General features: G+C 42.9%; 1 long non-coding RNA gene across 1 annotated transcript; it reads left to right on the top strand.

Moving 5' to 3' along the window:
* The first annotated feature begins 2,132 nt into the window (after nt 1-2,132).
* Nucleotides 2,133-4,545, top strand: LOC111256983. Its single transcript, XR_002677321.1, has 2 exons — nt 2,133-3,126; nt 3,221-4,545. It is a non-coding gene; the product is annotated as an uncharacterized LOC111256983 (long non-coding RNA).
* Nucleotides 4,546-10,633: the final 6,088 nt, after the last annotated feature.

The raw sequence follows: 10,633 nt of genomic DNA, 5'->3' as shown, positions 1-10,633 counted from the left end.
AAAGTTGGAAATCGTGTGGAGAAAGAAAAATCCGGGAGATGAAAATGGCTAAACACCTGCAACATTTGACCTTGAATTATATTCTAATGTTTTAATAATTATACAACTAGCTATGAAAAATTTGTGTTGAGCAGTTCAACTTTTTTATTCCATTTCGACTTTGTAATGTAGTTATCCGTCTTTAGGGAAAAGTTCAATGCACATATGGGAGAATAGTCATCGTCTATGCATATTCACCAACCACAAGTGTGAGTGTGTCGACTAAACATGATCGAACAGAGAATTCGTTGTTTCTTCCTGGACGCAGAAATGGAATTGCCTCTCCTATAAAAAACATAAACGATCCTTAAACAACAGGGTTTCAAGTATTTTTACGTAGTAATCTCTATTCGCTCACCGATGAACCGAAGAGATCCCATGCATGCAAGAGGATTAGAGGAAGATCAGCCAAAATTTGATGGAGCTGATCTAGCCTCTAGGTATGCCTAACCCCAAGTACTAGCTTTTGCGGAGCTAGCTGGCCGTTGCCCGTCGGCCAGCTGCGGCGGGTCTGGCCATCAGGAAGGCGAATGGTGGGTAAGCTCCTAGCTAGCTTCCACCATCAGCCTATAACAGTTCAACGTCGCCATAAAAAACTCAAGCTCTAGGGCTATAAATGCCCTTAGGAGCCGGATGGTCTTCTTCATCTCATCTGCACGTACATTCCACTAGCGATAGATAACGATACACACACATCAGCTCAGCAGCCATGAAGCTCGTCCTGTGCTTGTGCATCTGCGTCGTCCTAGTCATCGCTTCGTCTCCGGTCCCACTCTCGGATAGCAGCCCTTCTCTGGGGTGGCGCTGGCTGCAGGACGCTGTCATCGTCGCCAACGGCCCAGCGGCGAACACAACCACTTCCTTTGGCCCCGCTTGGTCCCAGGAGCCACCGGCGGAGGTACCCTGCGACGGGTCCAAGAGGCTCAGCCCCGGCGGTCCGAACCCGCAGCATCACTGATCGTCCCATCGTTTTGGCAAGTGCCCCTACCGCCATCTTGCTAAGGGAATTTTCAGTACTAATTTCTAACAGGAGGCAAAATGCCGGTGACGGAGGGAGGTGCTTTATCATCGTTTAATTGAGTATGAATTTTGGTTTAAGTGTGCGTGCCTGTCCGTGCTTACTGTTGTACTTGAGTTGTGATCGTCATATTTCTTTTCCCCGTGCTTTTGATTGTATGTTGTTGTCGATTTGCACTTGTTCAAGCATGTTTGATCAAGGACTCATGCAAATTGAGTCTACCACAATTTTCCTAACAGCCTGTTGGGATGCTCGGAAATGGGTTGAATTAGAACCACTTTCCTGGACCAGACTGGTGTGGCTCCACCGTGAATTGGAAACTAAGGTTCTGTTTGGCATGGCTCCAACTCCGGATGGAGCTGCTCCACTCCAGAACTCCACATGGAGCCAGCTCCGCTCCAAAACTCCAGAACAAAAATGGGGTGTTTGGCTAGATGGGTGCTCTCAGCTCTAAACAAGATCAATTTCAGTGTGGATTGCCATTGTTGCCCCCCAATTAAGGCCTCACTTGTCATCCTCTCTATCCCATCTTCTTCTTCCCCTTTTTCCACTGCACTGTGCCGCACACGGGAGACCCTCTACGGGCGGCGGGTAGGTGGCGACGGGGGCAGCGCTGGGCGGCGACGGGCGGCGGGGCCGACCGGCCACGGGGCGGCGACGAGTGCGGCGGGCGGTGGGGTGGCGACGGGCGGCGGGGCTGGCCGGCCACGGGGGCGGCGACGGGTGCGGCGGGCGGTGGGGCGGCGACGGGCGGCGGGGGCGGCGACGGGCGGGGCTCTGGCGGCGAGTGGGGCTCGGGAGAATAGAATGAAACGTTTTTTGTGTAACCAGTGGCATTGGTGGGTAATTACCCACCAACTCCACGAGGAGGTTCAAAAGAGAGGTTTCTGGAGTAGCAAAAGGGGTGCTCCAGAACTCCACCTCTATTTGCACTACAGCTCCATGGAGTTGGCAACTCCATGGAGTTTTGGAGTTGGGGTGTTTGGCTGAATTTTTTGATGGAGTTGCTGGAGTTTAGGAGTGGAGCCGTGCCAAACAGGGCCTAAGAATCTAGCTCTTTCCTAGGTCTGGAATGTTAACCTGCATTGAATTCGTGGCCAAAAATACAGAAACCGATTCCATCATCTCCCTCCCCGACTAACTCCCGCGAGTCACATCCCCAAGCCCTCAGCTCTCGCCTCCCTTGATTGCTCGACGCCATGGCTTGGCGATTAGGGTTCCCTAGGGCCGCCCCCTCCACCACTCGGCCACTCCAGCTCCCCTCCTCTTCCCTCTCCACCCAATCTGTACCAGGACTCCAAGATCACCGCCGTTGATGTGGTGGGACGCGGCAGAGGCGGAGGTAGTCCTCAAACAGATCTGGGACCTCCACGTCTGCCTCAGCGATGCCATCCTCACGTCCTCCCGCACCCACTTCCTTCTGCTCCGTCTTCCCCCAGCACACGCTGTCCGCCAAAGGGACCCACCGTGGCAACGGTAGGGAGGTTACGGCGGCAGGTGCCGCAGCGCTGGCGGTGGCCGTGGCCGAAGCTAGGAGCCTGCACGTGGTATGCATCCCTTTCACCCCTCTGGCCTCCCAATTTCTTCCCAGCTATACAAGTGAGTCATGGACTACTTGCCCCCTCTCCTTTAAATTGCCCCTGTGAAAAATATGTTGCTACCTGATTCTGAACTCTTGAGTACATATCCTCTGCACATGTCATTCAAACACATTTCATTTTCACTCTGCCCGTTGTATATTGTAGTAATATGTAATTGTTTGAACTTTATTTCTGAATGTATGGCTCCATTCAATTTTGGCTCATGTCTCTGTTAAGATAGAATGATCGTTTGTATTTGTATTGTCCTTTTCTTCAGGTTATTTTCTGTTTGTATATTGCACATCATCAGCCTTTTCCCTAGCTCTTGTTTTTGAAGTTTCAACAAATATACTTTCCAAGAAAAAGAAGGGAATGCATTTTACTTTGATCTCTTTATTAGGATATTGTGATTCCTTATCTGCATTTTTCAGAACAATGTGAAGGAGATAAATCACGTGCTCTTGTTGGTGGCATGACCGGTTAAAACTGGTACATGATTGTGGAGAAATTTTCATTAGCTTTGACATTGTGAGCATGCACTGTTGTGATTGATTGATGAATACTTCTTTGGAACGCTTCTTAGGTCAGCAGCTAATGTTGCGGCCTTTTCGATGAAGACTAGAGGAAGGATACCTTCTCGGTTTGTCAAGTGGGTGAAAGATGAGTGGCCACAGGTTTAACTAACAGATGCATGGTTAGCTCCATAAGGTTTGACATTTGTTTTAATCAAGGATATCATCTCACCTGCATCTACAGGTATATCTTTGGCTCCTTGCTAACTAATGATTCACAATTTTGTCACCTAAAGTAGACTTATACATGCTTACTTTAAGTAGTGAATAGTATGGAAGCAAATGATTTCGTAGTTTAATAAGCTGGTATGCATTTTGTAGCTGGATCAGTGCCAGCTGGTGGTCTAATGTGAAGGTATAACCTTGCTTCAGATGGTTGCAGTAGTGCTGCCATCTGTCTTGTATAATGATAATAATTTTCATTTTGGATTGGTTGTACTCAGTTTTCTCGACAGTGGCCTAACCGTCCACTGAAAGGGACAATTCCCCTTTTGTTCGATTGTTCAGTTTAGCTAGGTCAACAAACTCATTATTTACCAAAGAATTAATTTTGGTATAGCATGACTAAATTTCTTGATCTAGACACAGATATATGTAGTACACAGGTATGAAAACATCACTTCTTAAGCAATTGGGCAAGGTAGGCAACATAACATGTTAAATGGCAGTCAATTATCCATTGCTGTACTGCAATGTATAGTTAATTCCTAGTCTCAATCTAGTACTGCAGCGCATGATTTTTGTATTTATATTATGTACTTGCCATTATAATATATAATTTTACTTGTATTCTAAATTACCCTTCTCATTTCTTGATGCTAAAACATTTCTTTAAATTTGCATATGTGGTTTAGATGCCTGACTAAGAGAATGACACTACAAGCACATCCTATCTCTGCTGTTTATTTTCCAAGCAGGTGTGATATCTCCTATTCCGGCAGTATGGACTCCCTGATCTCTCACTACACCTTGCTGATAAGGTATTCTGTGATTGGTGGGCGCAGATCAATGCTCATCCTGGAAACATCCATGGTTGAATGCGCCACTCATTTTAGGTGCTTGGATGTTGTGGTGACACCGCAATGATAGTGTGTTTAATGGAGTTTCCCCTAGTGACTAGCAGGTTGACCTCGTATTCAGGAAAAAAAATCAATGGGCAAAATGTTTTCACCCAGGTAATTGTTGCATTGTATGAATAGGCTTAGATACCTAGTTAGAGTATGAATGTGCGTGTACTGTGACACAAGAAGATTTATTATCCATGTATGAATTAATGTTAAATCTGTTACATGTATGAATTCCCGTCGTTGAAAGACTAAAAGAACCTCTTATCTCACTTTATGTGTATATATGACACAAAAGCACATGTATGTCAGCATTGTAGAGAGAGATGAGAGAGAGAAGCTTATCTACTTTTTGGAGATAAATATTCAAATTACTGGTGTATGAGAGGGATAGAATTATTCTATCATATTGTTTATTCAACATCTAAAAATATTCCATGTTTAATCATCTGTATCAGGATTGTAGAGAGAGACTAGTGTTCAGTTGGTTGGAAGGATGAGAGAGAGAGGAGAGAGTTCGGATGAGGCAGAGAGACTAGTGTTCAGCTGGTTGGAAGGATGAGAGAGAGAGAGGAGAGTTTGGATGATAGAGAGATTAGTGTTCACCTGGTTGGAAGGATGAGAGGGAGATGAGAGAGTTCGGATGAGGAGGTGGAGAGTTCGGAAGAGAGAGAGGTGAGAGTTCAAATGAGAGAGGTGTGAGAGAGGTGAGAGTTCGGATGAGAGAGAGAAAGCAGCTTAGAAGGATGAGAGAGAGAAAGCGGTATTCAGCTGGATGGTGGAGACTTCATATATTACTAATAATGCATCCAAATAGCATTTGGAATTCAATTCTAAGAAAAACTTTCTCGGTAGATCCAAACAAGAAAATTTAATTGAATCAAATTCTACGGAATCCATTTCCTATGGAATCTAATTGCTAGAATATGATTCATGGAATGAGTTTCAATTTTAAGAATCCAAACGGATCCTAAAGGTTCTGCGTGTCATGTGTACGAGTGATAGTAATGAAGTGATCAACAAAGTTGAAGTCAAGACTCAATCCTTTTAATTAGCCCCTCTCAAACTATGCGCACCTTGATTTTGATATCAGTGTTCCGTGCTAATAATCCGCTTGATTCCTTATCTTGTTTAAGCATGTTTGAATGTAAAAGTGATGCTTACATCATCTATTCATCTGGAAGCCTTTTTAGAGGGGAACGATGTGATTGTTCGAACTTTGGACCACCAATTTTGCATCATTTCTTATGGAAGACATCTGGGTCCTGTTTGGATACCCACTGCTAAAGTTTAGCACATGTCACATCGAATGTTTGGATGCTAATTAGGTGTATTAAACATAGGCTAATTACAAAACTAATTGCACAAATGGAGTCTAATTCGCGAGAAGAATCTATTAAGCCTAACTAGTCCATAATTTGACAATATGGTGCTACAGTAACCATTTGCTAATAATGGATTAATTAGGCTTAATAGATCTCGCGAATCAGCATAGGGTTCTGCAATTAGTTTTATAATTAGCCCATGTTTAGTCCTCCTAATTAGCATCCGAACATCCGATGTGACACTACTAAAGTTTAGCACCTAGTATCCAAACACCCCTAATATATGTTGGCAAAGGGAAAAAGGGCATCTCATACCCTCTGACGGGCCATCTCCTGCTTTACAGTACGGGATCGTACATAAGGAATAGAGTAGAAATGGAATCACAACTGAACCAGAAATAAATACTTTATTTGATAGCACAGAAAGTGCTAAATTAGAAATTCCATTTCTTATGTTGGTAAGGTTAATTACAACTTTGCACTCCTGCATATACATCAGTTTGAAGCTGAACCAACGGCCATGCATTAACGTGGTCCATGGAGGTTCAGCACTCAATCCCTTAAATTGGACTACTCGAGAAAGTGGACTAATGCCACAACTAACCAGAAGAGATTGTTCTGATCCCTCGGTATCAACTGCCCAAAAGTTTGTATCTTCCTGAAAATCAAATTTAGCACAGTATTTTGATTGCCTTGATGGTTATAGGCTACACGATAACCCTGATACATACAGTGAATAATATTGTGGGCTACTCAATTTTTCGGCTCATTATTTGGTCAGCTCAGAACCGTTAATTTCATCATAAAAAAAGAATCGTTAATTTCAAAACCCAACCAGTTAGTGAGTTTGATCATTGAGGTATACTACCAGAGAATGGACCTTTCGTCCACTGCATTAGTACCAGTTAGAATCAGGCCCGGTACTCATGTAAGCATCAGTACCGAGCCTAACAGCTAGTCCCCCAGGGCTGCTCCGTGACTCCCTCTAGTACCGGTTGGGGGCACCAATCGGTACTAAAGGGTGCACATTAGTACCGGTTGGTTCCCCCAGCCAGTATTAATGTGCCACCAAGCCTTTAGTATCGGGTGGTCTCCCCAACGATAGTAATGTGCACCCTTTAGTACTGGTTGGTACCCTTCTATAAATCCGCCTTCTTCTTCCTCCTGCTTGAGCCATTCACCACAGCTCAAGCTTCATCCTATCCATGGTGCCATAGGGGAGGTGCTGCCAGATTGAAGACCATTTTGTGAAGATTTCACTCATTCAAGTGTTCTAAAGGTTAGAAACTTCATCCTCCCTTGATACATGGTTAGTATACTAAGTTTTATGCTTTAGAGGTAGAGTAATTTATGATTTTTAGAATAAGGTACAATGGAGAAATTTTTCATTTATATGCATGTGTTATTTAGAGCTCATATTTGTGATTTTTAGAATAAGCTACAATTTTTTGGATGCTATGTTTTCGTATTAGTCAAAGAAATTGATACGAGGTTAGAGGAATAATTTCATAGTTTAGTACTTTTCAAATATGAGCTAAATAAATTATGGAAAATGTGAGCAAGATAAATTATGGTACATAGAGATAATAAGATGAAATAGAGGTACGTAATTAGTCATTTTTAGAATAAGCTACAATGAAGAAATTTTTCATTTATATGTTATGTTTGAGCTAAGTAAATTGTGGAGAAAATATAGAATTTGTTCATAGTTTAGTCATTTGCAAATATGAACTAAATAAATTTTGGTACATAGAGATAGCTTCTGCTGCTGGAGGTAGTGGTGATGGTGGGGGCGATCGTCGTTCCTCTCACGGCAAGTGGAAAACCATAGTTGGCCCTCATGATAAGCCAAACAAAATAAGCCCGAATGCTTCGTTATTTACAAAGATGTCATGAAGATACTGTTGCAGCGGGTTAGGAATCTCCTTTTGGTGGTTGTTATGCTCCACCGCTAGTTCAGGGTGTTTCAGGTCCACTTAGTACTACCGTTGTTGCAGGAGGTACAAATAAACCACAGGATGAGGCTAGGTCAGCGAAACCTTCGTCTTCACACCCAAGGATGCTTAAAGTCCTTCTAGATAGTACTCAGTGGATGGTTTGTTGTAGTGTATCATGTTGTTTCGGTCTGAAATTTAAATTTGTGTATTTCTTTCTAAACTTTCAGCAATATTTGAGTTTTTTGTAGTGTATCATGTTGTTTGGGTCTGAAATTTAAATTTGTATAATTCTATCTAAACTTTCAACAACATTTAAGTTTAATTGTATCTGTATCATGTTTGTTATGTTTCATGTATAATTGTATGGATGATCAAAATATCTTTGATTTGGTAATAATTTGTAGATGAATCGGCAATGGATGTACAACAAAGACAAACGCTCCATGGAATACAGTAATGGCTAGCGTGGTTTTCTCGATCTGGCAGAATCCAACAAACCGCCGTCCGGTTTCATTTGTTGTCTATGTGTTGACGTCAGATTTTGACACATGTGAAATCGGCGTCAGAAAAGGAAGAAATCGAGAGATACGGCGAGATACAGGGGTCGTGGTTCCGCCACACGCGCGTGCCAACGACCACGTGAAGAAGGGCCTCCTTTGCGAGAGGACCGCCAAGAATGAGTGGCGGAAATTGGCCGATTGGTTGGAGCAATTGGGTCAGTATGGGCTTAAAGTGAACTATGAAGACAAAGGAGGAGTCGGCCCATGAAAACGCGATGATCAACTCCGATGCGAATCGTACTTGTAGATATTTTTTTTCGGTTAAAGTTAGAGATAGAGTCCTAGTCGGTTAAGAAATTGGTTGTAACAGGCTATAAATAGCCACCTTCATAAGATCTGTAATCATCACAAAATCAATACAACAAACTACTATTTCCTCGTATTTACTTTCGAGCAGGCGACTTCGCCAATACTTTTCTTCTTTTCACGAGTTCGTACGGGTTGGCGGGGCTGCATCAGCTTGACCTCCAGCCGATCCTGTAAGTTCCGTCTATTGAATAATATTTGAGCTTTAACTTCGGGCGCATCGCTGTCGTTTCGTTTAGATCTATTCACTAGTTATCGATATTTACTAGAATTTTAAGTCTTGCCTGTTGTTCTAGTTTTATCACCGGTTATCCAGCTAGGAATTGGAACTTTCAACTTTCTCGTACTTTATTACTTAATCTGCTGCTTTCTGCAAAGCCGATTCAGATCTATTCCTAGTATTGTTACTGTAGCGTTGTTTAGATTATTCTAGCGGTTTTCTTTACTAACGCTACTCAGCAATCGGCTGTATTATAGCCGATTTCTTTATTATAGCAAATCGGCCGATTCGCTGATAAGCTTTCTTGAGATCGGAACCTTAGCCGATCGTAACCTCTGGGATCTGACATGTTTCTTTCCTTGCCAATCAACAGGTCAGATTGGCTGGCACGCCGCGTGAACCGCACTAGGGCGATCACCCGAACAGGAGTTAAGCAGATTCTCTCAGGTCGTGTGTCCGATGCTGGAGATTCGATCGGCTGATTTCTAGCGCCAACACTATGCACAAATTGTAAAAATGAGAAGGATTACTTATCCAGAAAGACTATTCACGTCCACATATACAGTTATAGGTTCATGCCTAACTATTTTGTTTGGACTAAGTAAGGGGAAAAAGGAGTTATGATGGAACATGATGATAAAGAAGAAGATAACAATATTTCTGATTGGATCCAAGGAGGTACCTTTGCAGATGCTCCAATGGGCGAGGCTGAAGAAGAGATGGACGAGGTAGAAGGTCCTATCGATGATCTAGGTAACTTGTTGCGAGATGCAAAGGAAGACTGCGAGAATATGAAGGAGTCAAAAAAGTTCGAGCGTATGTTAGATGATCATAAGAAATTGTACCCAGATTGCAAATAGTGGCACAAAAAGTTGAGTACCACACTGGAAATGCTGCAATGGAAGGCAAAAAATGGAGTTTCTGACAAGGGTTTTGATGAGTTAATGAAAATTCTAAAGAATATGCTTTCTGAGGGGAATGAATTGCTGTCCTCAATGCACGAAGCAAAAAAGGTTGTTTGCCCTCTAGGTTTGGAGGCACAAAAGATACATGCATGTCCTAATAACTGTATCCTCTATCACGGTGAGGAATACAAGAAATTGGAGACTTGTCCTATGTGCGAAGTGCTGCGTTATAAGATCAGGCGAGATGATCCCGATGATGTTGAGGGGCAGGCCAGCAAGAAGAAAGTTCCTACGAAGGTAATGTGGTATTTCCCTGTAGTATCACAGTTGAAGTGTTTGTTCAGAAACAAGGCACATGCAAAGTTGATGCGTTAGCACAAAGAAGAACGTAAGCACGATGAAATGATCAGACACCCCGCTAATGGGTCCTAGTGAAAAACAGTTGACAGAGAATTTTCCGAGTTTGAAAAGGATGCAAGGAACATACGGTTTGGTTTAAGTACAGATGGATTCAATCCACTCGGTGAGTTCAGTAGTGGTCATAGCACTTGGCCTGGGTGTGCATGAAGCGGAAGTTCATTATGATGCCGATAATTATCCAAGGTCCAAAACAACCTAGCAACGACATTAATGTTTACCTAAAACCGTTGGTTGATGAACTTTTACTGTTATGGAAGGAAGAAGGTGTACGTGTGTGGGATGAGGACAAAAAGGAGACTTTTAATCTATGAGCATTGTTGTCCGTAACCATCAATGATTGGCCGGCGCTTCGTAATCTGTCCAGACAGTCAAACAGAGGATATTGAGCCTGCACGCCCTATTTAGATGATACTTGCAGTATGTATTTGAAATACTGTAGAAAGGTCGTGTATACGGGCCATCATTGATTTCTTCCTACTAAGCACCCATTAAGAAAGAAATGGAAGCATTTTGAAGGGGAGGAAGAAAAACGTACCAAGCATGTTCACCGTAATGGTAAACGTGTATTTTCTATGATAAAGGATGTGAGGGTAGTGTTTGGCAAGGGCTCTGGTAGCCAACCTATTCCGAACAACGAGGACGGACATGCACCCATGTGGAAGAAAAAATCTATATTTTGGGAGCTAC

Source organism: Setaria italica, chromosome IV (genome assembly GCF_000263155.2).
Source record: "Setaria italica strain Yugu1 chromosome IV, Setaria_italica_v2.0, whole genome shotgun sequence".
NCBI lineage: Eukaryota > Viridiplantae > Streptophyta > Magnoliopsida > Poales > Poaceae > Setaria > Setaria italica.
Note: the sequence above shows the minus strand (reverse complement) of the source record. Positions and strands in the feature narration are given on the sequence as shown.